This window comes from Cryptomeria japonica, chromosome 5 (assembly GCF_030272615.1).
Source record: "Cryptomeria japonica chromosome 5, Sugi_1.0, whole genome shotgun sequence".
Classification (NCBI taxonomy): domain Eukaryota; kingdom Viridiplantae; phylum Streptophyta; class Pinopsida; order Cupressales; family Cupressaceae; genus Cryptomeria; species Cryptomeria japonica.
In genome coordinates, this window is record NC_081409.1 from 412,018,108 (window position 1) to 412,035,209 (window position 17,102).

Below are 17,102 nucleotides of genomic sequence, written 5' to 3' on the forward strand. Positions count from 1 at the left end.
GGTGCATAGCTGTACTTTCAGATTTGGGTTCCATTTGCAGAGGCAGAAAAACTCTTTTTGATTCACAGATTTTTCGCAAGACCATGTACACTTTCGCCATGGTCTAGGCAACTTTTTCTCAAATTTGTAGAGCGGCTTCATCTTGACATATTATTGCCAAATCCAGGTGCACAACTTTATCCTATGCTTCTAGCTTGAGTTATAATTAGATCTTTGTCTCTTTTTCACTTGGTCATAAGTATGCAATTCAATCAATTCAAATCTCATTCCAAAAGAGGGGATTAACTTACCATTCTTATACCACTCAGAATTCAATCTCCTTGTTTGGAGGTTGAATCTAGTGCATTTCACCCCCTCTTCTAATGTAATGTGTGAAAAGTGTTTGAAGGGAAATCTGAAGGGAAACTTTCATCTCTCCTCGGAGGGAAGAAAATCTTTCCTCTAGATCTCTCATTTGCTCATTTTTCACCAACATTACACTAAGAAAACTTAGTATTTATGAGACCTCATTAGAGTTGTCCATCCTTCTAATGTGGCAACATATTTCCAGCTATATAGAGATGTATCATGCACAACAATGACCTTGAAGACTCACTGTAATGACTGATGGGCCCTTGTTTAGTGAAGAAGTGTTGTCATGTTATCATGTTGGGCTCAACCCTTGTGGGAGCCTCACTTAACCCCACATACTTTATGATGAATTAGTAATGCACTATGTATATGTACCTATATCTGCACATGAAACAAACAAGTTAGATAAAACATGATACTTATCGCTATCTCATGGCACCTTCTCTGTGTTGATTCCTTTGCTTTTGCATCTGATATCTTGACAGTTGTAGACATATATTTTGATATTCTTATGCAGATAGACTATGTATTCTGATGAGTTTGAGTGTGAAAGTATGACTATCCTCATTGTTCTAACATAATTTTTTCAATTCTCTTATAGGTACTAATGGAATAAGAGAGGTAGAAGCTAAAGATGGATGAGTAGATGAAGATCCAACCACTACTTCAAGCTTAGGCTCGTCATTCCAGGAAATGGTGGGTCACCCTACTGCTACACTCATCCTTTCATTTGTTTATATAGTTTAGCTATATAATTGTCTGAGAGTGTATGTTTGTAGCTAGTCAGCTATTCCCACGGCTTGTGTGGGATACCTTATACATTTCTTGTAAATAAAAAAATATTTCTATGCAATCTTCTATTGCTTTTTCTTTGAAAGTATTTGCATAAATGAAATAAACTTCAATCTTGATATATCAATGTGAAAATTAAGATTTTTTCAAAAAAATTGTGTACCTTTCTTCATCTACAATGTATAAGGTCACATTAGGCCACAAAATTTAATTGTATTAAAATTTGGTAACATTTTTGGTGACCTCCCAGGGGTGTTTGTCCACTAAATAAATAGACCAATGCCTTAAAGGATATCCATTAGGTATGGAGTCAAATCTGTGCTCTTCCTTTTCTGAAAAAAAAACCTCTTGAATATGTGAAAAATCTTTTGTAGCTCAGTTGTTTACAGAAAAACAACAGAAAAACAAAAACTGAAAGCAAACTACTATGGCTCTGCCTATAGTTGGTCTTGAAAAACTGTGCATCAACACTTATTGAAATCTGAAATGAAATTGAACTGAAAACTTGACTGAAACTGAAAAAACTAAAATTGAAAACCTACTCTATCCTAACCTAACCAAGAAAGAAACTTGGTTATACAAAACCATTCACTGGTTTTGAGAAGTAACATCCTTTTCTTCCTAGCTTAGGATGTTTCAAAAGCTTATGAACAACTGAGAAAAAATACAAGTTGCTGCAATATATCTTCAAAAATGAAAACAATGTAGCCTACCTCTCCATTTTTCTCATATTCAATGTATCTTGAGAGGGCATAGATAAGATGATAATGATAACCTTTTGCTAAAGCTTTGTGCTCAGGTGCAAGATTGACCTCTAATGTGTTGTTGGCCTCCATTCTGGAAACATGCCTGATTGGGCAGCCTCTTGAAATACTGAATTTTGGAACCTACCTACTAGTTGTTACTCTATCAACCATCTCCTAAACCATAACTCTTTCCTCCACCTGAGTATGTTGATCAAAATATTTTTTCCAAGGTATTCAAGTTATCAACAAGATTAGAGAAAAAATATTCAATGATACTTGAGAATATACTCACCTCGTAATCAATTTCATTATACTGAGTATTTTCTTGCTCTACCTGAAACACACTTGCATCCAGATAAAACTCTTGAACCTGCTTAACACTATTGTCTCCAATTAGCTGCTCATGGATCAGTACTTTGTCAATATCATCTACATGCTCTTGCTGATCACAACTTGCCAGATTGGTGAGTTCATACATGTTATCTTCATCATTAGCAATAAATAGAGGAAGCTGAACAAATAAATCATCCTAATTATGAGATTCAATAACCATTTCATGTACAATATCTTGTTGTTCTAACTGAATGTCTTCAGAATAAGACTACTTAATAACTAAATTTGAAACAAATACCTCCATATCATCCCAAAATGATTCCCCTTAATCATTATTTTCAATTTTCTCAGAAAGAGGGTTGTTTGTTACCTTTTTGCATCTTTCTTGAGTGGATAAAACAATTAGAAGTAGATAATTGTCAACCTTTTCTAGATTTTGAACATGTTTTTCATCATCTGTAACCTTTTCCACATCTTGTAACAAAATTGATTTTATAATCAAGGTATAATTGGGTTGATATGTGGATGGGCTAATTGTATTAGGACAAGAAAGCTATTCTGAAATGTATTGTTAAGGCTCTTGAGTTGGAAGAGATTTCTTAAAACTTGGGAATGCAAACATCTGAGGCTCTTCCTTAATAGGTTGATTTAGGATGGGCTCTTCTTGAATGATCTCTTTATAAGGATGCACTTGTTCAAGAATAGGTTCTTGAAGTGATTCAGGACTCCTCAAACTTGGAATTTTGAATTTGGGAGATTTAGGAGACTCGCCTTGTTTAAAGCTTGGTATTTTGATCTTGGAAGCCTCTTGCTTGGAAACCATTAACTTCATCTCTATCTCCTTTGCAGTGATTTGTTGTTAAATCTCTTCCTCAAACTATATTTTATGTATTTCATAATGTTGATCTTGGTCTTGGTAAGACAACTCTTGCTTGACATCTTGCCTTTCTAGTTGAAATACAACTTGATCATCTTCAATGAAACTGATGGGGAGATTCTCACAAAAGAGTTACACCTCACTCAATAGGTAGGTAAAGGATGTTTTAGTGGGCTTCCATCTCCCTTCACTTGTCCATTAACAAGTCAAATAATTAAACTCCTTTGGAGTGCTCCCTCTCAACTTGTTAGCTCCTATTACTCACAAGCCTAGTTGGGATTCACTAGAGTAAATCCAATCATCCAGTTATCCAAACCTCCAACATACACTTGTAGGGGTCTTAGGCAGTGTATAGTAGGTGTTTCACTTCCACTCATGTGGTTCTTTGATTGGCTACACTCCTTTTTTCCATCGCTTCCTCTTATTCCTATTTTCTAGGCCTGGTAGCCCTAGAGCCCCTATTAGCCCTACCTTACTGATTTTTATGCAATTACTCAGAAAACCTCCAAAGGACCTCTCAAAAGACTTGGTGATCCGAGTACCCTTTTGGAAAAAAAATTATATTTACTAGGGTAGGTTGTCTGGTCTGTCTGTATCGGTATGGATCCCAAAAATGGCACTTTTGAGGGTTTTAGAGTTAACAGTCTTCTCCAATAGGTTATATTGGTTTCTACACCCTATCACACATCCATCTCTTCATTAAGACTATTCTATGCTTCATACTTCCATGCCAAACACTTGGCACATTCACATTTGTTCATCCCTGCAAGTAAAGACAAAAATGACAGTCATATTCCTAGTCGGGCTATGGCAGAGCTTGCTTAGGATATGATAGCAAGTGGCTTCTAAACAACCTCTAGGACATTCAAAAGAATATTCACACTATACAAAGGCTCCATGACTTGAATCCCAAGGGCCATTGAACAAACACAATGGGATTTCAAGTTGGAACCATGTCTAGGGTCTTAAACTCTTGCTCAGACTGAGAGCAGTACAGAATAAGACAAATTGTAATCACACACTAAACCTGCACTAATAAAATATGCAAATACTTCCTGAGCAACACAATATCATTTACTAAACCACCATGGAAGGATAGTAATAAGATCAATCCATTTGGTACGGACTGCTGCTACCAAAATAACAATAACTTATGCAAAAATCTAGAAATTGTCTTCAAATGTTATTCAAACTTGCTCCTGGATCTTACAACCCATGTACAATCATTGAAAAATCATTTTATATGCATCCTTTGTCATAACTAACCCCTCATCAATTTCCTAACCACCGATTTGCTCCATTTTTGCAAAGTTGCAAAAAGTTGTCGAGCAACAATGACAACTTTTGCTCCCATTTTGCATTTTTGTCATTTATGCATTTCTATCCATTCTAAACCCCCTATGATGGCTCCCTAACATCAAAAAAACATGACCAAATGCCTAATAAGGCCTTACAATGAGTTTTACCCTATTTTTCAAAATTATGTCATTTTAGGCTTACAAGGGCACATTGGCCAAAACTGAGAAAACAAACAAACCTTGATGAAAAATACACTTCAAATAACTCTAAAACACACTTGTTGACCTAACCACAATCCATTATTCATTCATTGATCCCAAACATGATCAATCACTCCAAAATGTGAAAATGCATCAAAACTAAGTAGAACTAGGTGCTCCTGCACCATAGTCCTACAATGAGAAAGAAGTCAAGTGACTCTTTTAGGCAACAAAGAGAGGAGAATTCCAAGCTTAGGAAAGTTTGCTTCAAGTACCCAAGTGGCTTCAGATTCTGGAAGATGTTGCCACTTGACCAAATGTTCCATATAAGTGATGTGCATAGTCTTCTTGAGAATTCTTGAATCCAATACCTTCTCAGCTTGTAGCAAGGATGTAGATGGCAAGGGCAGGTCTGAAAGTGATTGGGAGACCTCTAAGACTCTACTACATTCCTTTGGAAGTGTGCCTTTATACTGCACCAAGTCTGCAACATTAAATATAGGAGATAAAGCAATGTCTCCGGGTAGATCAAGTTTGTAGGCATTTTGCCCATACTTTGCCAAGACCTTATAAATTCCAATTCTCATCATATGAAGCTTGCTAGGGACACCTTTCTGAAGCCTTTCTTTGTTCAAATGAACCATGACCAAGTCCCCAACAACAAATTGAATATCCCTCCTCTTTCCATCTACTTTATCTTTGATCCTTTGAGAGGTGTCTAGTAAGGCTTTCCTAACCTGCTCATGAATCTCTTGCATGGACTGAGCCATGTCAATAGCATGTCCACTCTTCTATTCCATCCTCCCAATATCCCTAAGTTCCAACACACCTCTAGGATGAAGGCCATAAACTACCTCAAAAGGACTCTTATAGGTTGATCTATTCACACTATCATTGTAGGAAAATTCAGCTTGATGGATGATCTGATCCCAAGCTTGTCCATACTCCTTATTCAAACACCTAATAAGGTTCCCAAGTGTTCTATTCACCACCTCTATTTGGTCATCTGTTTAGGGATGGTAGGATGAGCTGAAAGACAAGTTAGTGCCCAATCTCTGCCATAAAGTCTTCCAAAAATGACTAATGAATTTTGCATCTCTATCTGATACTATACTGATAGGTAAGACATGAATCCTAATGACTTCCTTGAAAAAAAAGTGAGAAATATGACTAGCATCATGAGTCACCTTACATGGAATAAAATGGGCCATTTTGATAATTCTATCTACCACAACATAGATGCTATGAAATCCTGATTTGGTCTTCGGCAAACCAACAACAAAATCCATACTTACACACTCCCATGGCCGGTTTGGGATAGGTAAAGGCTGATAGAGTCCAGCATTAGAAGAGGTACCCTTTGCCTTTTGACAAACCATACATTGTTCCACATACTTCTTGATATCCCTTTGCATCTTTGGCCAATAGTAGAATCTTTGGACAAGTTCCAAAGTCTTGTTCAACCCAAAATATCCACTTAAACAACCATTGTGCTTCTCTTGCATCAAATTTCCTCTCATGGACCCTCTAGGTACACAAAGTTGTCCACCTTTGAACAAAAGACCATCTTGTAAGGTAAAATCTGCATATTCACCATGAAAATGATTTCTAAACTCTTAACAAACCTTGTAGATGGCAGAAAAGTCTTCATCATCTTGGTATAACCCCTTGAAACTATCCACTCCAATGCTCTTGAGCTGCACTTCTTGGACTATTAGCAACCTTCTACTTAATGCATCAGCAACTTTATTGCATTGACCTTTCTTATGTTTAATGGTGAAAGTATAGGACTGCAAATACTCTACCCATTTGATATGCCTATGATTCAACTTTTCTTGTAAGTTGAGAAAACTAAGAGCTTGGTTATCAGTATAAACCACAAATTCTTTAGGTAGCAAATAATGCCTCCATTTCCTAAGTGATTGTACAAGTGCATATAACTCCAAATCATAGGAAGAATGCCTTTTCTTGGCATCATTGATATTTTCACTGAAAAATGCAACCGATCTATTGTCTTGACTTAGTACTGCTCCAACTGCTATGTTTCTTGCATCACATTCTATGGTGAAGAGCTTGTCAAAGCTTGGAAGAACTAGTACCAGTTGAGTAGCCACCTTTGCCTTTAAGAAATCAAATCCTCTTTGTGCTTCTTTTGTCCATTGAAACTTAGTATTCACACCTCCTTTGATTGTGTCAAGCATAGGTGCACATATCTCACTCAACCCTTTGATGAACTTCATGTAAAATTGTGCCAAACCATGAAAACTCCTCACTTCACTTGTTATCTTCGGCATAGGCCAATTGATTATGGCTTCCATCTTGGAGGTGTCCCTATTCAAATCACCACTTGAGATTACAAACCCAAGATATATCAACTCTTGTTTCATGAACTCACATTTCTCCAAATTGATAGTTAGTTTCTCATCACATAATTTCTTCAATACAATATTTATATGCTTAAATTGTTCATCTTTAAACTTACTAAAAATCAAGATGTCATCTAAATAAACAACAACAAATTTACCAATGTAATCCTTGAGTACTTCATTCATGAGTCTCATGAATGTGCTAGGGGCATTTGTGAGTCTAAATGGCATAACAAGCCATTCATAAATTCCTTTGGTGGTCTTTAATGTTTTCTTCCATTCATCTCCCTCCTTCATTCTGATATGGTGGTAAGCCAATGTGCCCTTGTAAGCCTAAAATGGCATAATTTTGAGGGTTTTAGAGTTAACAGTCTTTTCCAATAGGGTTTATTGGTTTCTACACCCTTTCACACCTCCATCTCTTCACTTAGACTCTGTTATGCTTCATACTTCCATACCAAACACTTGGCACATTCACATTTGTTCATCCCTTCAAGTAAAGACAAAAATGATAGTCATATTCCTAGTTAGGCTATGGCAGATCTTGCCTAAGATATGATAGAAAGTGGCTTCCAAACAACCTCCAAGACATTCCAAAGAATATGTACACTATACAAAGGTTCCATGACTTGAATCCCAAGGGTCATTGAACAAACACAATGGGATTTCAAGTTGGAACCATGTCTAGGGTCTTAAACCCTTGCTCAGACCGAGAGCAGTGCAGAATAAGACAAATTGTAATCACACACCAAACCTACACTAAGAAAATATACAAACACTTCCTGAGAAACACAATATCATTTACTAAACCACCATGGAAGGACAGTAATCAGATCAATCCATTTGGTACGGACCGCTGCTACCAAAATAACAATAACATGCAAAAATTTGGAAATTGTCTTCAAATGTTATTCAAACTTGCTCCTAGATCTTCCAAACTATGTACAATCATTGAAAAAGAATTTTATATGCCTCCTTGGTCATAACTAACCCCTCATCGGTTTCCTAACCACCAATTTGCTCAATTTTGCAAAGTTGCTCAAAAATTTGCAAAAAGTTGTCGAGCAACAATGACAACTTTTGCTCCCATTTTGAATTTTTGTCATTTATGCATTTCTATTCATTCTAAACCCTCTAGGATGGTTACCTAACATCAAAAAAACATGACCAAATTCCTAATAAGGCCTTACAATGAGTTTTACCCTATTTTGTAAAATTAAGCCATTTTAGGCTTACAAGGGCACATTGGCCAAAACTGAGAAAACAAACAAACCTTGATGAAAAATACACTTCAAATAACTCTAAACCACACTTGTGGACCTAACCATAATCCATTATTCATTCATTGATCCCAAACATGGTCAATCACTCCAAAATGTGAAAATGCATCAAAACTAGGTAGAACTAGGTGCTCCTGCACCAGAAACCAAGAAGATCATTATTGAAAGCCTCATCTTGAAGGGAATTTTCTTGTTCCATCTTTCTTTTTTGTAATTGATGTTTCTCCATAGCTAAATGTAATAGATTTATATTCATAGGTTGATCTAAGATGTGAGGGGTTAATTGGGCCTCTAGCTCTTGTACCTTGGCACACAACATTATGATAGTCTTTCCTCTTGCTTCAAGTTATTCATTAGCAGCAATAGTAGAAATTTGTACCTTGTCAACCAATATATCACACTCCCTCTTTACATATTCTTCCAGCATTTTCATTTGCTCATCTTTATCAGTGAGTCATTCTTCTTTAGCAGTTAGTTGTTCTTCCTTAGTAGCCAGTAATATCCTGTTTTGTTAGTCTTTTGTAGCAAGTAGGTTTGCAAAAAGATTTGCAAATCACTTACTTTGTTCCTCCAATTTTTTCTCATAAAATTGGGCTTTAAGATCTAACTCTTCCTCCTCATGGAGATAGGCTTGATAAGCCCACTCATCTTGCTGCTGATTAGGTTGCCATGAGGGCTGAGCTAGGGTGGGTAGGTGGTAAGAATGATTAGCTTGCTGGTTATCTGTCGTAATATGGCCATTTGGGTTAAAACCAACATTGAGGCTCCCACCGGCGTGCCAAAAACTATTGTCACGAAGGATTGTACCTAATATGCTAAGTGTAAAAACCAACAATCTTGTGAAACATGGGAATACTTTCACGCTTGTGGGTATGCCTATATTGAAAGTAGACCTTCGAATTACATGCTGACTTCCTGTATGAAGAATCTCCTACTAATAACTTTCAGTCGAGAAAAAGGATAGAAAGAATGTTGAATAAACCTATCCTATGAGGTGATGCACCAAATATTCTTTCTGAGACTTGCAAGTTGCTTAACTCACATAATTTTTCAACTAGTAGCTTTGAATGTTTTCACATCTTAACTAAACAATCAGATGCATAAATATTTCCTAGAAAGGGTTTAAATTAATGCCTGTTTGGATGAAAACAATAGGTCTTCACAACTACAAGCTATAAATTCAATTAACACAATCTAAAACCTGCACCTGACACGTATCTCCCTACACCAAATGATGACTAAATGAGACAAATTAGAGGATATAAATCATAGAAAATCATCAGATCATTCATTCATCAGATAACATAAGAAGTATCAAGAAGGAATATGTTGCTATTTTATTGAAAAATAAGGAACTGTTGTTGTTACAAACTCATAAAAGTGAGCTGCAATGCCATCCTTGAGCATGAAAGGGCCTAAAATAGTCCACAATCATGCTGAAGAGAGAAAGAACTTGCAAATAATGAAGAGAAGAGGAGAATATATAGAAGACAGCTCCTAAGAATAGAGAGCTAAAGATAGTTGAATGTCATAAGCTGAAAATCTGCATGAAGACACTCTTGGGTGAATTTGCCCAAAATGGCATAAAAAAATCATGTGAAACACTGTCAATAATAGCCTCTATAGCTAAAAACATTCCCCCAATAATAGTGCATGAAAAAGACCCTCTGTTGTAGATAGAACTGCCACACTTCTAAAACAATTCCCCTAAAAGAACTATTTCATCTAAAAATTCCACATGCCATCCTTGCCAAATATAGTACTGAGAAAAAGAAAACCCCTTCCCTTGAAAAATATGCATGCTTCTCATGCTAAATATATCCCATGCACTGAAGAAATCTTTCCTTTGTTGAATTGTGCATGAAAACTACATTTCTTTTATTCTTTTAAAATAAGTTTATTTTAACACTTAAAAATAACACAATTCATTTTTTTTTAGTTTTTTTTTTAAATAAATTATTTATTTTACCTCTTTATTCTTTTTATAACTTAATATAATTTTTTTTAGATTTCTACAGAAATAATCTTAATAAAATTATATTAATTATAAAATATAAGTCAATTTCTTCTTATAATTTAATATATTTTAATTAAGATTTCTATGTAATCAAATCTTTAGTTAAAATATATTAAATTATAAGCAAAAGAAAGCTTAAAAATATTTCTCCCCTTTATTTTAGGGCTGAGTTACATTATTTTTGTTTAAAGAATTTTAAGTCTTTCCCTTCATTTGTTTCTTTAAAACAAATAAAAAAGAAAATGAGAAAACCCTAATTCGAACATAGGGCATTCAAAAGACATCCCGAACCCTAATTATTATGCATTCATCTTTGTATCTTGCTGGAGAAGATTTTTTGGTGACCATTATGCATGCATGCTTTCTACTATGCTTTCTGAGCTCGAAATGAGGCATGAAAGGCTAGAAATGAGGCATCTTTCGTTTATCTTTTGGAAGCAAAGGAAGCGTGGATTTTTTCCTGTAAACATGCATATATTTATAATTTTCATGCATAAATCTTCTTCATGCATGCTCATTGACAGTAAAAACATTATTTTTTGTTCTATGATTCGAATGGGGCCTCTTGGCTATAATCTAAAAAATATGTTCATAGGGTTTATGTTTTTGGAGACATGTCACTGCTTATTGTTGTTGTGAATGCATCTTACGGTCACTAAGGACTGTGACCAAAGATAATTTTTTTTTTTGACTAGGTATATCAGTCCTTTATCTCAGACATAATCTTTGACTATGCTATGTGTTGATTGATGACTGAATTCTTTGTGATTTGTGACTGAGCTGCCAATGAAAACCTATGCTCGAAACCTATCTAAGCTCTTTGATGATTAGGTCTTAGAACCTAAGGCTGCTCCAGTATATTCCAAGATTGTCTTTCTCCTACTAATAATGTCTTCTATCATTCATGGATGGCACTTGGTTATTCCTTGTGGCTTAATTCCTTCTAAAGAATGAACCTTTCTATGCTACCATTGTGACTGTGTCTTGCCTTACTCACTGGTTTGTGCCTTTATTATATGAACTTATGATTGTACCCTTGAATTACCTCCTTAGCACTTTTGTATAGCAGTGATTGTTTCTTTCTTGATATATGCATCATTGTCTTATGTCTCCAAATAACAGTGTATTTTCCATGAGGTTTTCAACTTTGACCATGTTCACTATTTCTATCTGTCAAGTAATCCTCAGTCTTTATTGTCTCTACCTATTATTGAAGATCACTATCAATCTACCTTACTATAGCTACACTTTTGTACTCTTGTCCACTATCTCCCACTATCATAATTGAGTGAGATAACTCCCTTAAAGAATGTCATGTTGCTCTGAGTCATAATGAATATGACTATATTTGGATGAAGACTTCATTTCACCTTTACTGCTCTATCAAAACATGGATTGTATCTTTATACTTTAGACTTATATCATGCTCATAGATATATTTGTCTCATACATTGGTCTTTTCCTTGAGATAGCCCATGACTATTGTATCAGGAGTCTTCATGGTATATGATGCTCTTGTCTTTGTGTCAGCTTTTACTTTCCTTTGAGTACTGATAAAGCTTTATGACTGTTAGATCAGTCTTTTGACTGTATTTATTTCTTCTTACTACCCTTGGGACTAAGATGTTATGGAATGATTCTATGAGTTGGATTGCTCCTTAATGATGAAGACATCATGAAATATGATCATGAAAATATGATATGCTAGTCTTATGCATTTGGTATATGATTAGGATACTACTACCTTGGACACTTATACCCATATTTTGCACTTGTCTCTAGAAACTCTGTCTTTGCACTGCACTTGATTGTTTGAGATCTTTATAATTTGATGTCATGACTACTCTATCCTATGGGCATTATCACTATATTAAACACCAAACTCTACTTTTGGGTGGCTTCCATTTCTTCTATCAACTGTCAGTTCACTATTTTGTTGGTGAAGTCCCTATTGATTCATAAATTGCTGCTCATCACCATGATCTACTGTCTTCATTTTTTTGTTATCATTGATGTCACTGTTGTTGTTTTGGGGCTGGCTTTTGACTAATATAAAATATTACAAATACATCTTGGTTTTGAGCCTTATGACTGCATGTTGACAGTCAATTGATTTAACTTAGCTTTCATGCTGATTTTATTATCTTTTCATCTTTGAACTTCTATACTCACATCATGCAAAAATGACCTAGGGTTGTTCTACTATCTTCACAATATAGAGAGAGTTGGTATAGCATGATTCAAATTTGATTCAATGTGATTCTGTAGCCATCTATTTTCGAAGGTTGCCCATGAAGATCTTTATACAGAATGTGTTTTTGACCTTTCTATCTTTATCCTATGAATTTTCTAATGTATCTCTCCTTGGTGTCTTGAAAGACTTCATCGTGTTTTGATAGTACTTCACACTGAATCCTAATAGCTTCTCATTGACTATATGTTTGAAATTTTATTTATGAATGAGCTTAATTCAATCACTATTATGTCATGATCTCATGAATACCCTATCAAGCTGCTATCTCTGCAAGTTCACAGTCTTTGGGCTTTTGATCATCATTGTATTGATGGTTGTCTCCTTAGGCAGTGAATAGTCTAGCCTTTACCCTAGACTAAAACATTGTTAATAATAATGTCATTACTCATTTCTGCTCTTTGAGATATATTGTACTCCCTCTTTGTTGTGCATTAATCTTGCTATGACTACAATAATGGTGATTGTTTTTTTAAACTATACATGATAACTGATGAATATTGTGTCTTTAATGCTATTATGATTGTTATCATGACGTTTACACTGGACCTTGTGCTTGATGACTGCAATTACTGCTATCACTGCACTCTTGAGGTTTTGTATGTATTGTCATTGTTTGCCTTATCTCATCAAATCTAAGGGGTCCTTAGTGACTAAAAAGTGTTGCTCTTTCACAGAGTTTCCAGTGTGCTTACTGTGAAGATCATTGTATTATCTTTGCCTCTTCACTATGATTATTTGACAATAACTCCCATTGGCTTTGTTTCATTTTGTTGAATCTTTGATCTCATAGGACTACATAGAAGCACTATTTTAGTACCTTGACACTATAATTGGACTGTCTGTGATTGTCGTCCATACTGTACTTTTATGAATTTCAATATGATGCAACTGAATTAAAACTGTCATGAGATATTGACTCCTTTCATAGTCTCTTGGCTTTTGGATTTTTCATTCACTACACGGTGACCTTGAAGAATCACTATTATGAGTGATGGGCCCTTATTTAGTGAAGACGTGCTATTATGTTAGCATGTTGGGATCAACCCTTGTGGGAGCCTCACTTAACCCCACATGCTTTATGATAAATCAGTAATGTACTATGTATCTGCACCTGTATCTGCACATGAAACAAACAAGCTAGATAAAACATGATACTTGTTGCTATCTCATGGCACCTTCTCTGCGTTGATTCCTTTGCTTCTGTATCTAATATCCTGATAGTTGTAGACATATATTTTGATATCTTATACAAATTGACTATGCATTCTAATGAGTTTGACTGTGGAAGTATGGTTATCCTCATTGGTCTAACATAATTTTTTCAATTCTCTTACAGGTACTAATGGAATGAGAGCGGGAGAAGCTGAAGATGGATGAGTAGATGAAGATCCAACCACTCCTTCAAGCTCAGGCTCGTCATTCCAGGCAATGATGGTTCACCCCACTGTTACACTCATCCTTTCATTTGTTTATATAGTTTAGCTGTATAACTGTATGAGAGTGTATGTTTGTAGCTAGTCAGCTATTCCCACGGCTTGTGTAGGATACCTTATACATTTCTTGTAAATAAAAAGATATTTCTATGCAATATTCTATTGTTGTTTCTTTGAAAGTATTTTCATAAATGAAATAAACTCCAATCTTGATATATCAATGTGCAAAATGAAGATTTTGTAAAAAAAAATTGTGTACCTTTCTTCATCTACAATGTATAAGGTCACATTAGGCCACCAAATTTAACTGTAGTAAAATTTGGTAATATATACAAGCTTCATTAACATCATTTTGATGGGTTACTTAAAAGGTGTGTAAGTCCGATTTGGTTTGTATGTAGTGTACTTTCTCTTAGGTACATCCTATTGAGTGTTGCTCACTTGGTTATGTGTGCGGTTATTGGTGTTGTTCATGTTTGGTCCTAACAGTTTTACAATAGGTTGTGCATTTTTTATGGTTCTAGCATCAACAATGCCATAATAGACAATGTTCTTGTTTTTAGACCAAAACTTTGGTTTATCACTATTGTAAGTAGGGTGAGGACCATCTTTGGGTTCTTTGAAGATTTTCACAAAACCCTTTTTGATAAGCTATTTCTCAATTTTGAGTCCTCGGGCTATCTTGCCCTCAAAAGAGTCTAAACATTTGACTTGCAAGTGTAATTCCATCTCTTCATTTAAGTTTTAAATGAATATTTTGACTAATTGTTCCTCGGGAATGTTCCAGAAGGAATGTTTACTAGAAAGGTGTCTCCACCTTTAAAAGAATGTCAACAATAACTCTCCATTTTTTTTTAAGTGTTGCATAAATCAACCATGGAGACATCACGTTCTATGTTGTATGTATGATGAGCAATAAATTTTTCAACTAAGTCATCAAATGTCCCGATTCTACCTGGCAATTGTGAAAACCACTACATAGTTGATCCTCCTAGACTTTAAGGAAAGAGGCACATTAAGTATGTTTCATCATGAGAAACCTCTAAGAAATCCATATAAAACTCCCAGACATGATCCCTAGGATCACCCTTTCTTTTTTATTTGTCAAACATGTGAGCCTCAAAGTTCCTAGGAAAAGGTGGCATGATTATGTTCCTGTCAAATGGACAAGAACAAATATCCTCTAGAGAATACCTTTTATGTGATCTCCTTGAATTTTTTATATGTTGGGAGAGATCATTTAATTGTTGGCATAAGATATCCATCTCTATGTTGGGGGGTGGGATATAACCATGGTTTTCATGTTGATATTGATTGTTGTCATAATTATGGGTATTTCAGTTCCTGCAATCATTTTGATCCCCATTCTGACGATTACTAGTTTTTACTTGATCACTCATCTCTACTACTTGGGAAGCATCATAGTAAGGACAAAGTTTTGCACCTTCTTGTGCAAGTTTGATAAAGAGAGAATTTTCATTCCCTTTGAGTATCATGTCAAATATCTTGTTGAGCCTAAGATTACTATTTGCTTCTTCTATTTACTCTTGTGTAGGAGTTTATGAATCTTCCCCTCCTATGAATTATTTGTGGTGAAAAGGATTGACAGTTTCATGATCTTTGAGTCATGTTTTGATTATACTCACTTACGCCTCATGGATCTAGTCTTAGCCATGTGAAAATTTGTTTATGAAAGAGGGATTGTGGATTGTGATGGTCTACCTCTTTCTATAGTTTCAATGTTTGACTAAAATGGGATAAATTGGTTTTTGTGGATGAATGATTCTTAAGACCACAAGTTCATCAATAATGTACTCTTAAGATATTTAGTTTGGTTTATAACAAATTTGAGGTAAGGTATAGTGAGTGTTGTGATTGACACCCACAAGCTATCTAACTATGAGAAGATGCACTCATGAGTTAGTTTTACCTACCATAGATGACTAGTATGACCTCTTAGGATGATGGATACTAGATGTTAGAGATACACTAATAATTTGATCTATTGGTAAGATGTGAAAGATATTGAAAATACTAAGGACAAAAATTGTTAATGTTGAGAGTTGAATTGATGTAGGGTTTGGTGATGGATTCTCACAGTAAGCACAAAATTTGGAGTTTCTAGTAGGAGATTTTAGGTTGTGGAATATGGGATGGTGGAATCTTTTGACTTGTATTGCGTGAATGTGATAGGGCTCTTCTTTGGAAAAAAGCTTGTGATCTCAAAGGTTCTAGCTCAAAATTTGTTGTAAAACCATTTTCAAAGTCTTGATAATGGTCTATGAATGTTTAGTGTTTCAATAAAAGCGTATAATTTTTGTACACAAAAATTCTTTTCTGGACTTTCTTTTCACCAGGTTTCTTCTTCTTAAAATGGCGGTAGATAGATTTATTGATGTATTTGAGAGATTTCCAAACCCTAAGCATTGATGTTTGTGGAAGATCGTTTCTGGTTGATGATTTGTTTTGCTCAGTGGATGATATGTACTTGTTTTGAATGTTTGACTTTGACAAGAAGACACATCAAACATATGAACACATCTTTTCTTGGTAGAGTAACTTTGAAATGAATTCAATGAAATGTGTATGTTCTTAGGCCAAATTCAGCCCAAATTTCCACTAGTCTAAACAAACAAACAAAAATCAATCACTTTTTATCCCTAAGAATGGCCAATTGTTGTAATTTCAGCCCACACTTAATTCTTCTTCGAATCCAATACACAACATCTTAAGGAGTGTGTTGTATTTTCATCTTTGTGAGAGCAGATAGATAGAGACCTACAGGATTAGAAGGATGACCCAATCACCCTCTTTTCAGAAGTTGAAAACAACTTGTACAACCTGAAATTTTTTATGTCAGCTCAAGGAAACATCTATTGTGAGTATCTTGGGGGTAAAACCATCTATGCCCTTGCACTAAAACTAACACAAAACTCAATTAATATAACAGGTGGGCCTCTACACTAAAAAAGGTTCTAGTAATGTTCGATGGCTTTAGATGTAAGTTCATTTTGCAACGACTCACTTAAAAGCCTAGTAACTCACGGTGGGGCCCATGTCCTTTTGACAAGTTACACTGTAGGAATAGTGCACCTAAGGTAAAAAATTTAGCTCTCATATGATTTCTACAGTGGCTTCAAGGATTTACTGCTTA